General features: G+C 51.4%; 1 protein-coding gene across 1 annotated transcript in view; it reads left to right on the top strand.

Moving 5' to 3' along the window:
* The window catches only part of NFASC (neurofascin), a 196,098-nt gene that overhangs the window by 34,789 nt on the left and 139,995 nt on the right, over positions 1–21,314 (top strand). The window lies entirely within an intron of this gene.

Below are 21,314 nucleotides of genomic sequence, written 5' to 3' on the forward strand. Positions count from 1 at the left end.
CAGAAATGTGAGCCTCTGCTTTGTTGTTCTTCAAAATTGTTTTGGCTCTTCAGGTCCTCTCGCAAGTCTGTATGGATTTGAGTACAGTCAGTCACTGCTGAAGAAACCTGCGTGTGGATGTAAGTCTGACTTCCGCTGGGTGAGCGCCCAGAGGTGGCACTGTGGCTGTCAGCGTGCCTGGCTTTAGCGCGCCCTGCCCGGCAGTCTTCCAAACTGACTGTACCCGTTTCTTCTTCTGCCAGCAGTGTACATGTTCCAGTTATACCACATCTTTACCAACGTTTTGTATTGTCAATTTTTTAGTAAAATTTTAGCCACTCTGGTATATTGGCCCAAAGTATGAGTCAAACATCGCTCTTATTCTTGAATTCTTTGCTCAGGGGCTCTTTCTCCTGGCACCAGGCCTTGAAGAGTACTCCTTGCTCCCTTCCCCATCACCGTGAGCCAGGGTCTTCCTCTGGATGCTGGAGGTCTGGCTGGTGGGCAGGCAGAGTGGGCTGCAGAAGCTCAGCCTCCATGGGGAAACCTTGGGATTGGGAGTGTGCGTGTAGGGTTGCTGAAGGAAATGTGTAACTGGACTCTATCCTGGCTGCAGCAGCAGATGGTGTGTATTCCAGTGTGGATAGGGCTTTGGAGCTGTGCCCAGCTGCTGAGAGAGGTCAGTTGTTAGGTAACCGTGCTTCACAAGAATGAAGAAGCTGGCATAACTGTCCCACCTGACCTTGGGCATTGGCTCCCAGAGGAGGCTCCTTTAGGCACAGAACCTGAGACCACAGAGGCTAATAATAGGCTTTACTAGCCCTGCAGCTCACCAGGGCTAGAGACTTGCAGGCCTTTTTCATGTACTTGCCCAGTTCTAAAGGCTCCAAGACAGTAAACGTCATCTCCATTTTCAGCTTGCTGGGTAGCTAAGCCCAGTGAATGTTAGCTGCAGGCTCTGTGTGCCAGATATTGAACCAGGCACTTAGGGAGCTGCAGAGAACTGGGTGGAGTTCCTGACTCTGAATTCATCATCCAGTAGAGGAAGAAATGCGTGTGCCCATCATTGCAGTGAAAGGAGGACGGGATCTGTGCTTAGTGAGGGATATAAGTGATTTGCTTGGAAGCCGGAGGCAGGAATGGTCACATCTTGCTAGAGGATAGGTCTGGTGGCTTCCTGGAGCAGGTGGCATTGGCTCTAGGCCTTAGAGGATGGGTAGGATTTTGTTGGGCGGAGACAGACAGGGTAAGGGACCTCCAGGCAAAGAAGCAGAAAAAGCAGAGGTAGAGATGGTCTATCTCAGACATTTGGAGAAAAGCAAGTGTAGCAGATTACTGGATGTTGATGTCAGCCTGGGTGTCAGCCTGGGAGAGGTGGGTTTTGTTCTTCAGAAGCAGGAGCCCCCCCAGGGTTTGCAGGTGGCGGATTCATGCATTCTCTCCCGACTAGAGAGCAGCAGGGAGACCATGGGACTGCCCCACCCTCTCCTGACCCTTCTCCTCCACACCCATGCACATGCATGTGCAGACACACACACAGAGATGGTACACACATCAGGATAGACACACATACCCATAAACATGCACAGAGGAACCAGAACACATGTGAGATTAACAGACCCACACATCAAAACACACATCCTTCTATTGTAACTCACACACACATGTTTGCACTCACATACCTACACGATGCTACCAACCTTTAAACCCAAGGAGCACACACGCCATACCATGTATGTGTGTTGGAACACCTGTGCACATGCCCAAATACCCACACATATTGAGTCACACTAAAGTTGCACGCACAGACCACTAGACAGACATTCTGGGACAGTCACACGCACAAGCTCACCAAGCCGGGCGTGTAGGTATGCACTAAAATGTACATACACTGAGACATCTTCGTGCAGCAAAGTGTGCTCACACTCACGGGGCACACACATGGGAGTCAAAGCCCTCCGCCAGGTGTGTGCCTTCACGCAGACTCACAAATGCAATGCATGCTCACACATAGGCACAGCCGCAGACAGATCCAGGTGGCACAGTCCTGGGCTGGCTGCTCTGGGAACCTGTCCTCCTCACCCCAGCCTCACTTCGGAATGACCGGCTTCCTGCCGGCCGCCTGCAGCCGCATGCACTCCTGGCAGCTCGGCCCTGGATGAGCCCTCAGAGGCTCTCCTAGCCCATCTCCCACTCCCTGTGGGCATTTTTCAACTGTCGTTGGGTGTCACCCAGCTATTCCTTAACCACTTTAGGTGAAGTACTTCTTGACAGCAAGTTTCTGGCTTTAGTAGAATTTGCTTTTCTTTCTAGAAAATGAGGATTCTGTGCCTGGAGGTGAGGCTGAACCCTTCAGCACAGCAGTTAACAAATGTGATGTGAGGACCTCAGGCAGGGACTCAGACCCGCCCCAAGCCCGCAATTCCTATGGGACATGGGTCACGCTCTGGCCGAGTTGCCAGTCCCCAGATGGTTTCATTGCTGACGGTCCTGGGGTGACAGAGTGGCATTCCAGTCCTGCCAGCAGGGGCTGCGGGTGGCAGAGGGGTGCTCCTGACTGGTGGGGGCGAGGGGCTGCCCTCCCAGAACGGGAGGGACTTCTCCCCCAGGCCCAGCGGCACAGCTGTTGTTCCAGCCTCTGCGGACGTGACCCACATTCCAGCCAGCCGCCCCACAGCTCTCTGCCCTCTTCTGCCTTCCCCGCTCTGGCTGCCCACCTGCCCCACCCCTGCTCTGCCCTGGGCCATCACCCTGCATCCAGAAAGGGGCTGCCGTCGGCAGGGGCACCGAGGGGTCGGCCAGCGTGGCTACCCCTGTGAGAAGAGCCACAGACGCCCAAGAGCAGCAGAGGTGGGGCAGGAGGCGCTGCCCTCTGGGGGCACCCCCGACTGGATGCTTGTCTGGCTTTCTCAGTCTTTCCCTTTATTCCTCTTCAACGTGGGATGAATCTGGTCTCTCCAGTCGCCCCTCCCTACCTTACCAATATGCAGGGGGAGTTGCTTCTGCCCCTCATCTGAGAGGTGCCCCTTTTCCAGCTCTGAACCTGAGGCCACACCTTCCACTCTGGCCAGGCCTTTCTCAACGATCCTTTCCAGACTTTCCCACACTCCACTAGCCCCGTGTTCGTCATTGGCAAGAGAAAGGGCCCTAAGAAGCCCCTGGGGAATGGGCAAACGGGAGGCAAGGTGTGGGGCTGAGGGAGCCGGGCCTGGGGCTGGGTTGCCACCTTGCCGCTCAGTGTGGGGCAGCCGTGGGAAGAGAAGGTCCAGGGTACAGAGGGGCTTCCCTGAAGATGGTCGCGGCAGGGACCAGGGCTGCCCTGTCTCTGGGCTGGGGGTAGGACCATCCTGTTACACATACTTCTTGTCCACCAGAGTAATTTATGTTCTTTGCAGAAAATTTTAAAAATGTAAATAAGCACAAAGCAAAAATGCAAATTATCTATAATTGCACTATTCAAAGATAGCCATTCTTACCCTATTTTTGTAATCTGCCTTTTTTTCACTTTTTCATATTATTAAGATGCCCTGCATTATTTCATCATTTTAACAATTATGTAATATTCTGTGGCCTGCAGTAATAGTAAGAATCGAAGCTTTTTTATTTTAAGCATTTACCTTATTTATCAGGTACTGTCGTCATTGAATTGATTGATTGTTTTATTATGCCAATTATACAAATAGTGAGGCATAGAGAGGCTCAGTAACTCGCCTGAAGTAACACAGCCAGTAAATGGCAGAGTCAGAACCCTTGTTTCCACACTCCACAGCCTGTCAAACCATGGACTCGCCATAGTGTGGTTAACATTTCCCCGAGTGATGGCTGTCTAGGGGTCTTCTAATTTTTTACCTTTATAAACAATACTCTGATAAACATGTGTGTGACATATATTCTAATTATCCTTGATTATTTACTTAAGATCTACTCCCAGAATGGTATTTACGGAACAAAGGGCATAAACGTTTTAAAGACATTTGAATGTTTTTCTAAGCTTTCCCCGGGGAAGAATGTTATAAGGCACTGTCTCACCAGCAGGATAGGAGAGCTTGAGGGAAAGCCTGACCTTGTGAAGTCTGGCCCTCTTAGGGGAAGCAGGCTGGAGCAGGAGCCTGGAGATAGCTTCCTGCGGGGTGGTTGGAGAGACTGGAGATATTTAGCCCAGAGAAGACTGAAGTGTTGGCAGAGGCTGCACGCATGGCTGCCATCAGATGTGCGATGGACTGTCGAGAGGAAGAGAGACAGTTTGTCCTGGAGCCCTGAAGCAGAGGTGGGCCAGTGGGCTGAGCCAAGGTGTGTGGAGAGCTGCCCCCTCGTGTGGGCAACACCTGGCTGCGATGGGCAGGGGTAGGGGTTGAGTAAATGCTCCGTGACCTGCTGCCGTCCTGACTTGCGTGGGGGGCTGGTACCACCCACAACACACTGTGCTCCCCCATAACCGTGACGTCTCCAGGTCTTAGCTGGGGGGTCTGCGCCCCATCCGCCCCTGCCTTGGGGAGCCTGGCTCGGCCTGGCACTTGTCTGCGTCTGTCCCCCTCGAAGCCTGAGCGGCACAGCCTGGCCTGTGTCACGGGTGGCACAACCCCTCCATTATGCAGGAGGGGACCCGGCGGGGAGAGAGCGAGCAGGCCGGCTGGGGGTGGGGACCCGAGTGCTTATTAATAAACAAGAGCATTGTGTGGCGTCCCATTCACAGCCTTCTCAGGGGACATGGTGGGCTTGCGATAACAGAGCCCTGTTTGTGCCAGGAGGGCTGGGGAGGTGGCACGTGGGAGGTGGCGAGGAGCAGGGAAGCTGCGAGCTATTTTGACTCCACCGAGGGCCGGGCTGCCGTGTTTGCTCTGCGGCAGAGGGCCAAGGGGAAGGCCTAGCTAGGAATTCGCTCAGGCCTGCGTCTGCCCCCCGGGGTGGCTGAAAGCGTGCCTTGCTTTCCGTCCCACCTGTCCCCATGGAGGGAGACTGAGCAGGCTCTGGGTGGACTGGCCGCCTCCCCCCGGATGGCTGGGATGCTTGCCTCTGCCCTGTCCCTTGGCCTCCTGTACCCGTCCGCTGCCTCCTTCCAGGTGAGTCCCGCTTCGGCCTGTGTGGGATTCTGCATAATTCCCTGACACTGCTAGAGCTTTGCTTGTGTGCAAGGTCTGCAAAAAGCTTCCACGCCAGAGAGTGGACCTGTTTGGTGTTAGGATCAGGAGCATGAAGCAGGTGGGTTAGAAGGGAGAGTTGCGATTGTGATGAATGAACTGAAACGTAGGAGGGAGGCAGGCAGGGGCGAGGGTGGCTGGGGCGCTTTGGGCTGAGGAACAGGGGTGTCAGGGAAGGGCGGTGCTGAAGCTCGTTTCAGCCCAGGGAGGACTCGGTGCTGCGGACCTCACTGCACGGCTCTCTGCATGAACTCTGTGACCTGGCCCTCCCCTCTGTTTCCTGTCTTTCCTGGCCTCTCCCTTTCTCTCCTCCAGCTCCTTTCTCTGGCTTCCACCAGCCCACATGAGCCCCTTGCCTTTCAGGCCCACCAGGAAGGCTCAGTGTTGGCATCTCCGGGTCTCAGGTCAGAAGGCAGAAGCTGCTGCTTGCAGAGAAGTGAGAACAGGCCGTTTCCCTCTCGGCTGGCTTCCAGGGATGAGAGCAGGTCCTAGTTCAGGGGAGTCCCGGTTCCCTGTCCCTCAGTGCTGAACCAGAGCAAGCGGGAAGTCAGATGCCTGGGTCAGCTGGCTCTCCCAGGAACTGATGGTGCCTCCCTTTCAGCTTTGGAAGTGAGTCTGGCCAGGAGCTACCTTGAATTAGGAAACCCTTCCATCATAAGACAGCTCTGAGAGATGCATGCTGATCTGGTTGTGAGTTGGGAGGGAGAAGGAAGGGGCTCCTTCTTCTGGTGCACAGAGCAGACAGGGCAGGCTCTGAGCCCAGTGCGCCCCTGGTGTCTCCTGCCCAGGCCCCAGCCTCAGTACGACAGGTGATGAGCAGGCCCTGCAGAAAACGCTGCCCTTCCGGGCTCGCCACTGCTGCCCGTGCCGGGCATTCACCTCCCTCCCTCCCCCACAGTCTGAAGCAGCAGTGACTATTTTTAGAAACATCTGCATGCTCTTGGGAGCACTGTTTCTGTGATTTATCTGCTGGGCTGGATCCTCGTCTGCTTAGTACGTGAGCCCTGGAGAAACAGCTGGACGTAGGGTGTGGGAGTGTGTGCATGTGGAGAGTCCAATGGGAGTAAGCCTCCCGGAGGGATGACCCAGCGTCCTCCCGAGCTTTTGGGGTTTCCTTCTGGCTCTGTCTGACTGTCAGTTGCTCTGGGAGGTTCCTGAAAGGTCCAGGAGCAGAGACAAGGGCCTTCCTCAGGAGGGCGGCATGCTGAGTCAATGTGGGCACACCACCTTCCAAGGCTTCCTTGCACATGGGGTTCCAAGAGGAACTGGCCAGGTGGCCTCCCCAGTGATGGGGACACCATCAACAGCCGTAACACTGGTGAATGTTCATGGAGAGCTTGCCCTGGGATCCACGCTGCTGGAGCCTTGAGCTCTGTCATCTCCTGGAACTGTCCCAGTAACTGTGCCGCTCTGCGCTGGGCTCAAGGAGGGAGCACGTCCAGTGTCACGCTGTCTGCCCCGTCCGGAGCCCGCGCCCTCCAGCCCGAGTGCCAGTAGACGGAAACAGTGCGTGTGGCCTTGGCGGCCAGGAGGACTGAGGTCAGATGCAAGGATACTTCCTGACGGTGACAGGGGACTGGGTGGGATGTTCTTCCTTAGAGATCTTTGAGAAGAACCCAGAGCTTCAGAAGGGGGAGGGGGCCTTCCTGCAGGCCGGACTCCGGGTTCATGACTACTTTCGAGGGATTTTCTTTCTTGGAGTCTTGGCAGCTTTGTTTCCTGGACCCCTGACCATCCCTGAAAGATGCCAGACCATGTGTCAGTAACACAGGGTGCCCACCGCCAGCGGCTTCTGGGCGCACCAAGGACTCACCTGGGATCTAGCCTGCGGAAAGCTGGGAGACTGGACTGTTCAGGAGGCCCCAGGAGGAAGGCTGAGAGAGGGGAACTACTCCTGGGAACTCTGGAGCGCCCGAGGGTTAGTGGCCTTCCGGGCAGATGTGCCTTGCTCCCCCAGCAAGCAGCGCCCGGCGTTGCCAGGGCCTCTGGCCCTGGGCCTCCGCACACAGGACGCAGGCGTCTGTGGTGGATGCGTGCTCAGCGAGAGCTGCTGGAAGCTCTCCAAGCGGACACCGTGTAGGCGCCAGAGCAAAGGGCCCCTCGGTGAGACCCGTGAGCTGTCGGGGAGGGGCAGGAGGCTCCTTGTGTCAACTGCTCAAGCAGTTTCTGCCCCCGTCACCCTGCCGGTACCATGGAGCAGCCTCAGAAGGATGGGGAGTCTGTCCTCCCCCGATGGGCTCTGTGAGCAGCGGATGCAGCATCCTGGAGGCAGTGTGGCAGGGCGGTCATACGTGGGTGGTGGGGCCAGACTGGAGTCCGGTCCCAGTTCCACCTCTGCTGCGTGACCTCCTGGTCTCCTCAGCTCTTGATATTGATAGCAGGTGTGTCTTGGTTTTTGTGAAGGTGAATGAATGAACCAGAAAACCATTTAGCACAGGCTAAATGTGGGGCCCCTCTGTTGAGGGCTACACGGGTCTCTGTCCTGCGTGGGGGCTGTCCTTCCACGTGCTGGTGCCCCTGCCGCTCACCTGGGCTCAGTGAAGGGGCCAAGCGGACCCTGGCTGCCTCCTGCCCCCTTGAGCTCTGGGAGCCAGCACCAGGCTGAAAACGAGAGGTAACTGTCCACTTTGCTGTGGACTGAGCAGGGTCAGGATGAGGGAGCTGGGGGGAGGAAGGCGGTGGATGCCCTCTGGCTGCCCCCAGGCACTGCCCAGGCTTCTGACACATGTCCTCATTCAGTTACGTCAGTAATCGGAGGAGGCAGGCGCTACAATCCCCATTTCACTGACAGGGAGACAGAAAGGTTAAGTGACTTACCTAAGGTCACACAGCGATTAAGCGAGAGAGTCAGAATTTGAGTGTGGGTCTGTTTATTTCTCCTGGAATCCTGCAGCTTCTAGAAGGAGGTGGGTCAAATAGGGGATGAGGGGGTGACAGAGGATGAGATGCTAGGACGGCATCATCAATTCAATGGATATGAGTTTGAGCGAGCTCCGGGAGGTAGTGAAGGACAGGGAAGCCTGGCTTGCTGCAGTCCATGAGGTCGCAAAGAATCAGACACAACTGAGCGACTGAACAACAGATATATCAGAATTTTGATTACCCGGGAGCTGGATTTTTGACCCTGAGCAGATCCAAGCATCCTGTTCATGTCCCTTCCTTGCAACTCTCATCTCTTCGCCATGGACCTCCCTGAAGGCAAGATGGGAGACCCCAGCGTCCCATTGCTCTGTCAGCCTCTGGTTAGACCAGGCATGGGGGGCACCGCTGATGTCAGCCCCCCAGAAGTCATACGTGCCTGAGAGTGGATGATATTTTGCCAGAAGAAGGGAAAGGAAAACAGATCTGGAAGTGCCTGAATGATACAGCATTAGGAAGTTGAAGTGCTTTCCTCCCTAAGAACAGGCTGGGTAGGCACATTCCGCAAAGTTCTGGCAGACTGTCCAGGAGGCTTGAGTGCTGGGCACTTGAATGCTGCTCAGTCTGTGGGGATCACTGCTCCTGTTGCCATCTCGGGGCTCTCCTCAGAGCTTTCTTGGTCCCCAAGCCCTCAGCTCCCCTGCTGGGGGCTTTTGTAAGGGAAGATATAAGTGGCAGGGTAATGGTCCTGAGCACACACCAAGAGCTGGTGACAGGGACCAGCCACCCGGTTCCCCCTCCTCAAATCCCCAACCAAGACAGGATGTTACTAACTGGTTCTGAGGGAGCATCTGAAGTTCGGCCTGCACAGTCTGATTGGGTCTTTGTCTGCCTGACTCTGAAATCCTGGGGTTAGTGAGGGGAGGCAGAGGCAGGAGGGGCCTGTGGGTCTCTTAGACTCAGCACAGAACAGCCTGGCCTACACACAGTCATTTGGGATGTATCGTCTTCCTTCTTGAGCTCTTTAGGTTTGCCTTCTAAATTACTACCAAAGCGTGTGACTTTATCACCCGTGCTCTTTTTTTTTTTTAACTTTTGAAATAAACTGTATTGAGGTATAATTTTCATTCAATAAAGTGTACTCGTTTTAAAGGTATCGTCAGATGAGTTTTGATAGATGTGTATGCCCATGTGACCACCTCTGCAGTCAGGATAAAGGTTATTTCATCTCCCCTAAAACTGCCCTCATCGCACTGCAGTGAGTTTGCCCTCAGGCGCCGGCCCAGGCAGCCTCCCGGGGCCCTCTGTCACTGAGGCTGTCTCTGCCGCTCTGGAGACGTGTGTGTACAACTGGCCTCTTCGTGCCGCTTCCGGGGTCTGATGAGACGCGGGGGAGAGAGGGTGACTGGACTCCCCAGGCCTCTGTGCCCTTCCCCGGCCTCCCACCTGTGCGCCCGTCTGCAGCTCACCCGGCCCTCAGGCAGGCAGGGGGACAGCTGTGCCCACCCTGGCTCTCATGGCAGAGCCGTCCCAGGTGGCGCCTGCCGGAGGACATCGCTAACGACTTGCTGCAGTTTACCTGGCCTTTCTGGGATCCAGTTCACCTGTGCTTCAAGCGGGCCTATTTGGGGATATATTGAGGTTGCTTTCAGCCTTTGGGAAAAAGGGATACAAGCTAAAACCAAGAAGATGCTGTCAGTATGGCACTTTTCCCTCTCTTTGTCATCATCACCATTATTGTTTAATTGTGGTTAAACATATACAACATAAAACTTGCCATTTTAAGCATTTTTAAATGTTTGGTTCAGGGGCATGAAGTCCATTCACTTTGGGTGCAGACACCATCTCCAGAACTTTCCGTCCTGCCCAACCGGAACTCTGTACCCGTTAGACACTAACTCCCTGTGGGCCCCCCTTCTCTGGTAACCACCATCCTACTTCCTGTCTCTATGAATCTGGCTACTCTAGTAACCTCATGTTAGGGAATCAGTGTTTGTGTATCTGGTTTATTTCATTTAGCATAATGTCTTCCAGGGTTATCCATGTTGTAGCAAGTATCAGAATTCCATTCCTTTAAAAAACTGAACGTTATTTCATTGTATAAATACATTTTGTTTATCCATCTGTCAGTGGCTATCTGGGTTGTTTCTGCATTTTGGCTATTGTGGATAATGCTAATGTTATGAACATTTGTGTACAAATATCGGTCTGGTCTTCATGGTATTTAAATGCTCAGCAAACCCTTCTAGCATCTCCTCTTCCTTAAACCTGCTGCTGCCCGAGGCCTGGGAGAGGAATGCCCTTCTCCTTCTTAGCCTGCCGCCCTATCCCTTCTGGCTTAGTGCCTGTGACAAGTGACGCTATTCACACACTTCAGTCTTGGATGGGTATTGGGAGCTCAGGTTTCCCAGGCAGTAGAGTTGAGTTCCTTTCTTTAGAAGCATTCTTTTGTGTCTTAGTTACTCTTGGCCACCAGCTAACTTCTGGAGCTTGATTCCATAAGCTTCTTAAGAATACAATACAACAGCTTTGTTTCATTAAGAGAAGAAACTAAATTTTATCCAGCATCTAGTATGTGCTCGGTGCCTTTCGAGGTGCTTTCACAGTACTGGAAGCTGCCTCACTGGGTGGCCCTGTGGCGTAGGGACAAAGCCTAAGTTTTAAGGGTAAGGAAACGGAGGAGAGGCTCAGAGGGCTTGGGTTACTTGCCCAAGCTCAGAGGCCAACGCTCTTTCTATATACCACCTAAATACCATACTGATCTTTCGAATGTCAGAGATATTTTCCAGATCTTTTCTTTTACAATATAAATCCAGGCCTGGTGTTCCACCTGTGATTTGGAAAGAGTAACCCTTTGGACTTCTTTGCCCTGCTGCTGCTGCTGCTGCTAAGTCGCTTCAGTCGTGTCCGACTCTGTGCGGCCCCATAGACGGCAGCCCACCAGGCTCCCCCATCCCTGGGATTCTCTAGGCAAGAATACTGGAGTGGGTTGCCATTCCCTTCTCCAATGCATGCATGCATGCTAAGTCGCTTCAGTCGTGTCTGACTCTGTGCGACCCTATGGACAGCAGCCCACCAGGCTCCTCTGTCCATGATATTCTCCAGGCAAGAATACTAGAGTGAGTTGCCATTTCCTTCTCCCTAGTTCTGCAAAAGAAGGAATTATTAATCAGGGTTTTGTTTATTTTTCAAAATATACAAGAGTAGAGAGAACAGTCTCATGGACCCCATGTCTCCATCACCAGTCTTGTTTCATTGACCAGGTTCTTCTTTTTGATCTGTGGGGTCCTCCCATGTGGAGTGGTAGCAGTTGGCGTTTTCTGGAAGAGGGAAGGGGAGTCGGCAGATCTGGGCTCCATAAAGTTAAATCTCTTCCCAGCTGGAAGAGTGTTAATTGCCATCAGTTGGAATCCCCTCTGATGGTTCATTATTCAGCTGGTTACTGAACAGCATCCAGGAGGCAGGGGGAGGGGACCGATCTTTTGAGAGGTCTGGTGAGTCCTGGCGAGGTGATGTGCAGAGAGACTTCCCGCTCTTAAAGCGTTTTCCTCCTTCCATTTGATTTTACTGGAATTTTTCTGAGTAGGAGGAGAAGTTATGTGAGGATAACCATCCCCTTAGGGGAACAGCCAAGGCAGTCTAATATGGAGTGGGAACCAATAGGAAATAAGCTTATGGCCTCTTCAACTAGATTTATTTAACAGACATTTTAATTTTTTTTTTTTTTAATATCCACCATGCGCCAGACACTGAGCTGGGAATCCAACTATGTAATGTTGATATCTGCTCTGGAAAAATTTGTGGCCCACAAAAATAGCAGCTATTATTAGCAACTAATGTAACAGCTGATAATAACAACTCACATATGTATGTGCTAGACGCTTGACATACTTGTCTGATTATACCCCCCAAAGCAATCTGTAAGATGGGTGCAGTTTGTGTCTATTTTGTAGAAGGGGACACTGGGACCACGCGTCCCGCCGCTGGCAGAGGTGTGGGGCTGGGTGTGTTCTTGCTGTCCTGTCTGAGCAGAACAAGTGTCGGGAGGGGAGACCACAGGTGATGGAGGGTGGAGGGGACCAGGGGCCACCTCTGGGGCTGCAGGAACGGGCTCACGTAAGCGCCACCAGATGTGCCTTCTCAAAGGATTGGGGCAGCCAAACGGTACATTTTTTCTCTCAACTTTACAGAGGATTGTGGGATTCCTTGTATTTCAAAGCCAGGGTAGTTCTTTGGGAGGAGGGAAAGAGTCAAGACTGGAATTTAAGAGTGCGTTTTAGAGGCTGCAGAAAGCGATAGAGAAAAGACAGCAGGCTAGGTTTGTGTGTTTTGAAAGAAAAAAAAGATTTGCCATCTTTCAAGGGACAAGAGTTGGGGAATGAGAGACGTGGTTTTTAGTGTGAGGAAGGGGCAGTTTCTGCCCCGGCTGACATAGTCCAGCTGTCAGGTGGCTGGGACTCTTGTGGTGGGCTGCGACCCCTGTTCACGGGAGCTGGTGGCGACGTCACTCTCTTTCTGGGGTGAAGGTGGCTTGGTGTGCCCAGTTTCTTTCACATGGAAGCCTGCTTTCTGAGTTTGAATATATTTTCTAGGATCAGATCGGTTAGTATCTCTGTAAAAAGGGGCACCAAATTATTTAAATATTTTAAAAGAAAACCTGTGACTGTCTTTTGCATTCATCCCACGAAGCCCCTCACCCCTACTCATGTTTAACCTGTAACCTATGGTGTAAGATAAACGTAGAACCTCTGCCTGCCTGACCGAAAAGGAATATGAGACATTGAAATGAGAGTCCCAGGCTGGAATACCTTTTAAGCAAAGCATTTATTATGAGTGTTTTAATTTTTTCATTTTAATTTTTAATTCATTTAAAAAGAAGATGTGTTTTTGATTTTGCCATGAGATCAGGTGAGGTGCCATCTGGCTCAGAGGCAGGGGGGCGGGACATCTCAGGTTCCTACCAGCTGTGTGATTTGTTTTTTTCTAGTTGTCCCTACTCTGAGCTCCCAGGTAACATAGAAGCAAGATTTTATGCAGGATCAGCTTCAAGTAGAAACCGGGAGAACATCCTACCTTTGAATCAGTATATCATCTCCACTACACCTTGCTGACAGAGAGGGGAAACAGACCGAAGTGTGTGAGGATACCTCTGTCAGGAATGGAGCGCTTCCCAAACCAGCAGGAGAAAAGCCTGTCTCCACTCAGAATAAACAGCAAGACTGATGCTGCCTGCCCTCCCTCCAGGGACGGCAACTCACAAATGCTGGTTGCTATGGATACGGGCTCCCCTGGGGCAGCCTTACGGTGGCGGTCTCAAGGCTCGGGTGGTGTGTTACCCACGATGGTGCCACAGCACAGGGCAGGGGCCAGCCTTGCCTGCGCTGCCACCTGGGCTCCTCTGAGGGGCTCCGGTGGCCAAGCCTGCAGGGCGGTCGGGGCAGCTGGAGTCGGCCACACTGCGTGGAGCCGCTGCGCCTTAGGTGACAGGTAGGGGTTCAGGATTGGGCCCTGAGGGGAGACATCAGAAGGAAGGGGAAGCATGGTCTGTGCCATCAGGGAGCTCTTGTATGCGAGGCTCAGTGGGCTCCCGGTCTGATGGGGACAACCAGATGCACAGGAAGAGCCAGGGTAGGGGCAGAGACGGAAGGAAACAGCCATCATTTCCTGTTTCGAGCCCTCCAGCGGCCTCCTTTCCGGCTCCCCATGAGGTCGGACTCCCCGGTGTGGTGTACACGTTCCTCCCCCAGGCTTCCACCGTCCTGGGCTCTGGGCTCATCTTCAGGATTCCAGCTGGCTCCTGTCTTGGGGCCCTTCCCTGCTGTGGCCCAGCCTAGAGCTGTTCTCCCATCACCTCCTCTGCCTTCACTTCATTCAGGCCTCTGCTTTGGTGTCCTTTCCTGACCACCCTGTGTCAAATCAGGACTTCCTTTCTCCCTACACCCTTCACTTACCCTGTTTCCCTGCCTTGCTTTTCTTCACAGCCTTTGTGTACTCTCACGTTCACTGTGTGATTGCCTGCCTCCCCTTCTGGAAGGTCCGCTCCTCCAGTGCTGGGACAGTGTCTTATTCATCCCGGAATCCCGTTGCTAAAAGCATCGCCTGGCACATGTGAAACACTCAGTAAATATTGGATGACTAAGTGCCAAACTGTGTAGCTCAGAGAATTGCGTTTGATCATGTGAGATTCTGTGAGAACGTTTACAATATGCTTTTGTATTACTCTAACAGCAGTAAAGAGAAAACTTCTCTAAGTCAAGGAGAAAGACAAATACCACATGATATTGCTTATATATGGACTCTAAACGATGATACAAATGAATTTATCTACAAAGCAGACTTATAGATAGAGGGAACAGATTTGTGGTTGCCACGGGGGTGGGTGGGGGAGTGATGCATTGGAGTTTGAGGTTAGCAGATCCGAACTATAATATAGAGGATGAGCAGACAACAGGGCCCTACTGTGTGACACAGGGAACTGTATTCACTATCCTGTGATAAACCATGATGAAAAGGAACATGAAGAAGGGTGTGTATATATGTATGTGTGTGTGTGTGTGTGTGTGTATAACCGAATCACTTGCCGTGACAGCAGAAATTAACACAACACTGTAAATCAACTATACTTCAATAAAATAAATTTTTTTAACATTTAAAAAGAGAAAAAATCTCTTGTGCAATTCTAAGTTGCAATTAAGAGACAGTGTTTATAAAATTAGATTTGGTTTTTTAAAGACAGTACCTCTTAGGCTGGGATATACAGACCCCTTGGGGGGGTTGGTTCTTAGATATGCCCATTAGAGTTTGGGGATTGTTTTTTTCTTTGCGAGATGCTGTATGTTCGTCAGTTTTGGGAAATCCATGTGAATCATGCACAAAACGGCTCATGAGGTAGAGTACATTGGAGGTGGACTCTGGAGGACTTGCTGGAAAACAGATCTTAATCAGTAGTTATAAGAAAAAGGCAGGTCTTCATACAGGACAGAAGAGCTTTGGGGTGACTCACTCTGAGGGCCTGGTTTGTAATGCTGAGAAGCCACACGGGCCACAGAGAGCAAGTGTGCCTGGCCGACATGGAGTGTGAACTTGGGTAGAGCAGGGCGAAGCAGTGACGTTGAGGGTCCTTCCTGCTCTGAAAGCCTGAGTGGGAGTGACAGGTGTGCAGTGAGCAGTGACCCATGAACTCTGCTTTCTGGCCCCTTCCTCATCACGCACGTCTTACTGGAGTCCTGTTGGCATGATGCCCCCCATGGCCTGTGCAGCTGGGGCATGGAGAGTGTGCTGGGCCCGCCCCCTCCCCGCGGCCTGTGCAGCTGGGGCATGGAGCGTGTGCGAGAGTCAGCTGGCAGGTGGAAGATGGGCCGCCCTGGGGAAGGCGGCCCCCAGCTCAGCAACGTGCAGTCCTTTGTTTAACTGGGAGTCAGCCAGGCCAGAGGTCAGCTTTTTCCTTGGGAGACCGTCAGAGCTGGCCTGAGGTTGAAGGGGAGTGAGGTCAGGTTCCCAGGGAGCGGGCCAGGGTGTGACCCCACCTCCTGCATCAGCCCTCCACGTTTGCAGCCTGGCTGCATGTGGCATGTGGTTGGCAAGCCTGGTCACAGGCCGCAGACCTGAGGGGCCGGAAGGCCGTCTGCAAGCCTTGCGATGGTACCTGGGGCCCAGAGAGTTACAGAAGAGCCGGGACGGCTGTCCCCACTCCCAGCTCGGTGCTCTCTGTACCGTCTCCTGGTTAGGACCGCAGCGCAGGCGGGAGAAACGTGGGCAACGGTGCATCAGCACCTCGGTTTTCAGCCCTGTGTCCCACCCGAAGCGCTGAGGTTTGCTTTGGGAAGTTAGGATAAATGGATCCTGCTCTCTGCTGGAGTGACAGTTATTCTCCTTGGACACTGGGCTGTGATGCGGCTTCCTACCCTGTCGGGTTCCAGGCAGGGTCAGCCCTGTGGATAGAGTGGCCTCCGGATGGAAAGGCCGTTGGCCTGCGGAAGGTGTCTTTGCCCTGCAGTGCCCTCCCCTTCTCTGTCCGGTTTCCTGTCTGCCTCCAGCTGCTGCTGCTTCCGGGGTCAATCGTCTTGGTGTGTGCGTGCTTAGTTACTCAGTCCTCTCCGACCTTTTGCGACCTTTTGGACCATAGCCCACCAGGCTCCTCTGTCCATGGGATTTTTCAGGCAAGAATACTGGAGTGGGTTGCCATTTCTTCCTCCAGGGGATCTTCCCCACCCAGGGATCAAACCTGATTCTCCTGTGTCTCCTGCATTGCAGGCAGATTCTTTACCCGCTGAGCCATCAGGGAAGTCCAGTCATCTTGAAAGTGGTTCCTAAAACCACCACGTGGGCTGTGCAGTCCCTTCTTCCTAACCCCTTAGCCTGGAGGGGGAGAGTGTGGAGATTAGGAAGGATCAGGTAGAGCCTTTGGGGCTGAAATGCCTGAAGGTCAAGTCAGGAGTGTTTTAACCCCTTAATTTGGGATCTTGAGAAATAAGCCATATCAAAGAGCTGAGAGCTCTGCTTTTGGAGTCCAGGAGGCACAGATTTGCACCCCTGCCTCTCACCTTGACCTTGAATAGGCTACTTAACCTCCTTGACCTTGAATAGGCTACTTAAGTTTGAGTCTTGGTTTTCTTATCTGAAAAGTGAATTGAATGGCCCCTGGCACCTTGCACTGTGTGGGGATTCACCAGCAGAGCATTTACCCAGGAACCCAGCACCTCGTGGGCACAGGTGATAAGGTAACAGCATCGCCATCAGCACCACTTGATGTGCTGTGCCTATGTGGTGCCCAGTGCCATGCTGGACGCTGAAAAATACAGAGAATCACAGGTCAGCCACCCAGGACATAAGTCGGCTGGAAAGAGAAATACACATAAGACAAAGGACAGTGCACAACATACATAGAAATCTAAAATGAGGTTTAGACCATAAGGGTGTTGGGGAGAGACCCTCGGAGGGAAGAAGCCTTTTGAGGAGTTAAGTAAGGGTGGGATTAGGAAAAAACTTGATATATATTCAAAGTAATACTCTACTTTTAGCATCTCCCTGCCCCTGCAAGTGAACACTTTATAATAACACGTGGAGCAAGGAGGAAGCCCTCTGGCTGAGGGGCCACGTGGAAGGTCCAAGTGGCCAGAGCCCTCTAGCCTCACCCTCGCCATGATCTCCCAGGGGCTCGTCCATGGGCGCCTCCTTCCCAAAGAGCAGAAGGTCTGTGTGGCTAGATAGAGGAGGAATCTTCCACCCTCTTCGCTCTCACTGGACTCTGTGGGATGCTAGAAATATTTTCCAACCCACCGAAGGAGAAAGAATCGACCAGGGCGGGTGCCAAAATATTCAGTAAATTCGAAAGAGTCTTTTGTTTGCTGAAGAAAGCGACTGGGCTGGAGCCTCCTCTTCTGATCGGACATCACAGCCTGGGGGGTTGGGCCTCCCGTTCTGGCCCAGCCCCCACTCCCAGGCTCCAGGGTCTTAGCCTGTGCAGGGTGTATTTCGGGAAGCGCAGTTCTGGTTCTACCTGTTAGTTCCGTCGCCTTCAGCAAACTCATCAGCCCCTCTGGCCTTAGTGGCTTCACTTGTGACAGGGTGATGGCGGTTCCGCTCGCTTTGAAGGGGGTTTGGGAGGGCGGGGTGATCTTTCACTCCCCTCCAGCTCTGATGCAGCGAGTGTTGCCCCTTTCCAGATAGGCACTCTGAGATGCCAGACACACGGCTGTTACCGTTTGCAACACGTGAGAGCTGTGCTTTGGATCTGCCTTTGAGCCTCCAGCACAGGCACATTCATGCTTCCTCAGGGATGGGTACTCTTCTTTCTCTTAGAGGGAATCTGATTTGGGGGAGTAGCTTAATCAGGAAAATAAGTATAAGATCAAGCTGAATGGAGATTCTTTTAGTTGCAAACAAATAAAGCTGATTTCATCCAACTTCTAACTGACCCAGAAATGGATTCCAAATAAAATTTCAAAAATGTTTTGTGCAGACTCATCCTTAGAAAACAGGTGGTAGGTTCTTATTATTTTAAAGACAGGACTCATGTGGGCATATTAATTCTGATTTTTTAATGGAGTTTGCTGTTTACATTTATATCTCATGTTTTTAAAAAGTGATCCTCTTCATTCCTGTTCATTTCCTAATGCATTTGTTTTATGTGGGTGGATACTTGTGCTTTTTATTTTATTAAAAATGTGGCTTACTGAGTTCATTATCAATTATAAAAACATAAAATGTTTTATGTCAGTGGTTCTCAAACCTTTTAGCTTGTTCAAACCCAAGTGGCTGGGCTCATGCACAGAGCTTCTAATTCAGTAAGTTTGGGGTGAGGCTCAGTAATTTGCATTTTAATATACTCCCAGGGGATGCTGTTGCTCCTGGTCCATATCTTGAGACACCTCCTGAGCTAACTTAAAGGGGCTTTGGTCAGCAAATCCAACCCCATTATTTTACATGTTGGTTAACTGAAGTATAGGAAGAAGTGATTCCTTTACCAAGTATTGTGTAATTAGATTAGTAACAAAGCTGGATCTGAAACCCAGGCGTTCGATCAGATCAGATCAGATCAGTCGCTCAGTCGTGTCCGACTCTTTGCGACCCCATGAATTGCAGCACGCCAGGCCTCCCTGTCCATCACCAACTCCTGGAGTTCACTGAGACTCACGTCCATCAAGTCAGTGATGCCATCCAGCCATCTCATCCTCTGTCGTCCCCTTCTCCTCCTGCCCCCAATCCCTCCCAGCATCAGAGTCCTTTCCAATGAGTCAACTCTTCGCATGAGGTGGTCAAAGTACTGGAGTTTCAGCTTCAGCATCATTCCTTCCAAAGAAATCCCAGGGTTGATCTCCTTCAGAATGGACTGGTTGGATCTCCTTGCAGTCCACAGGACTCTCAAGAGTCTTCTCCAACACGCCCAGTCTTCTCCAACTGGGCGTTCAATATGCCCAGTCTAATGCTTTGCAAATTATTATTTCTTGGTTGGAGGCTAGTTAACATGAGTGTAAGTTTTTAAGATTTTGTAAGACCTTCCTGGTTTCAAATAATCTGGCCTGTTAGCCCCTTTAATACAACTAGGCCTTGATTTTTATTTCACCACAGGAATAACTTGTGTTTGATTTGCTTTTTAAAAATTTGTGATAAAATACACACAACACAAAATCTAAAATTTTGACCATTTTTAAGTGTACTCAGTAACACGTTGTTATGCTCCATCACCACCACCATCTGCCTCCAGGACATTTCTTATCCTCCCCAACTGAAACTCTGTACCCAGGAAACAACTCCCCATTTCTTTGTCCTCCAGCCCCTGATAACCACCATTCTACTTTCTGTCTCTATGAATTTAACTACTCTAGGTATCTCATGTAAGTGTAATCATCTTTGTATTTGTCCTTGTGTGTCTGGCTTATTTCACTTAGCACAGTGTCTTCAGGATTCATCCATGTTGAAGCATGTGTCAGAATGTGGTTCCTTTTTAAGGCTGAATAATATTCCATTGTGTGTATACACCATATTCTATTCATCCATCCGTTGATGGACACTTGGGTTGCTTCTACCTCTTGGTTATTATGAATAATGCTGCTTTGAACCTGGATGTGCAAATATCCCTTCAAGCCCCTGCTTTCAGTTCTTTGGGGTATATACCCAGAAGTGGAATTGCTGGATCACACTTGGAGGTACTTGATCTTCTTTTGATTCTGTGAGCTTGTGGCTAGAAATATGGATCTGCTATTAACAAATTAGTGAGTAGAGTGGGAACAATCACTGGCTCTTACTCATCTGGTGCTCGTTTTGGAAGGTGAATTGACTGCCCTGAGGCCTTGTGACAAAGAGACCCTGTTATTTTCAGTTTACTACCAGAGATTGCAAGTGGTCTCCTACGTTTTCTCTCTTCTGCTCCTTGACTCTGCCCTGACTTTACTACCACCAGTCTTCATTCATATTTGCCTCCTTCTTTGTCGTTGAGCATTTATCTGATGGTTGGTATTCCTGCCCATCAAATCTTGCCAGCCCCAAGCACTCCCACTGCATTGCAGAATGAAGTCTGGAACCAGCAGCCCAACCCCATTACACTGCACCTTCCGTTTTCTAAATGGAATATGATTGTGATCAGGGAGGCAGCGTGCCACGTGGTGGCCTGGGAAGACCTTACATGTAGTAGAGAGTTTTAAAAAATACTTGTAGAATTAATGAATGTGACAAGAGAACGAGAATGCTATCAGACAGGGTTCCAAAGCTGGGCATTTTGCAAGAAATAACCAGTTACTTGGATTGGATTTTTGCCACCACCCAACTACCTCTTGTGCTACTCTGCAATTAGTGAGGCATGGCACCCCACTCCAGTACTCTTGCCTGGAAAATCCCATGGATGGAGAAGCCTGGTAGGTTGCAGTCCATGGGGCTGCTGAGGGTCGGACATGATTGAGCGACTTCACTTTCACTTTTCACTTTCATGCATTGGAGAAGGAAATGGCAACCCACTCCAGTGTTCTTGCCTGGAGAATCCCAGGGACGGGGGAGCCTGGTGGGCTGCCGTCTCTGGGGTCGCACAGAGTCGGACACGACTGAAATGACTTAGCAGCAGTAGCAGCAGTTGGGAAGTCTAGCGCTTTCTGCTTACAAATGGGTGTCAGCTTGAGGGCTGAAGAAGGTGTTTTCCTTGGGATCCACTCCTGTCTGGAGGGATCTAGAACAGCTGTTTTTAGCTGTTTTTGGGGGGGCTGAAGGGGAAGAAACAACAGGCCCTAGACTTGCCAGCTCACAGTCCCAACCCAGCATGCGGAACCCAGATGTCTCTTTAGCTGACTCGGGAGGATGTTGTGAAACTTAATGAAAATCATAATATTTTTAAGGGAAGTTGAGACTATATAGCATTCTCTTTCTGGTTGACTTATAAAATTCTTCTATCAGTAAAGTTAAACCAATAGCATCCAGGTGTAGGACTCCTGAAAGGTGTGTATCACCTTCACTTTCCCACCTACCCAGGATCAGGGAATCAAGCAGCCAGACTACTTACTCTTCTCCAGTTTTGAATTCTAAAGCAGCAGGATGCCCATTATTGAGTTCATCAGAAATGAGTCTTTTGGTCTAGTTCTAGTGCTCCATTATCCAGGTTAACTGAGGGGAACGGTGAAGCAGATGGGGCCGTTAATCCACAGAATCCCTGTGGGCCCAGAATAGCATCGTTTTTACTGACTTTGTTTCAGCAGACGGTGCTGCCTTTCTGTATAGAGTTCCCTGGTTACAGTTCCCTTTACCCGCTTCGCTCCATCTCTCCACAGTGGTAAATGTCTTGGCAGGTTCCAGGGCATTTTCCCAGGGGCAGTAGTCCAGCCATCCACCTCTGAATGTCAGTCATCTTCATTT

Source organism: Bubalus kerabau, chromosome 5 (assembly GCF_029407905.1).
Source record: "Bubalus kerabau isolate K-KA32 ecotype Philippines breed swamp buffalo chromosome 5, PCC_UOA_SB_1v2, whole genome shotgun sequence".
Taxonomy (NCBI): domain Eukaryota; kingdom Metazoa; phylum Chordata; class Mammalia; order Artiodactyla; family Bovidae; genus Bubalus; species Bubalus kerabau.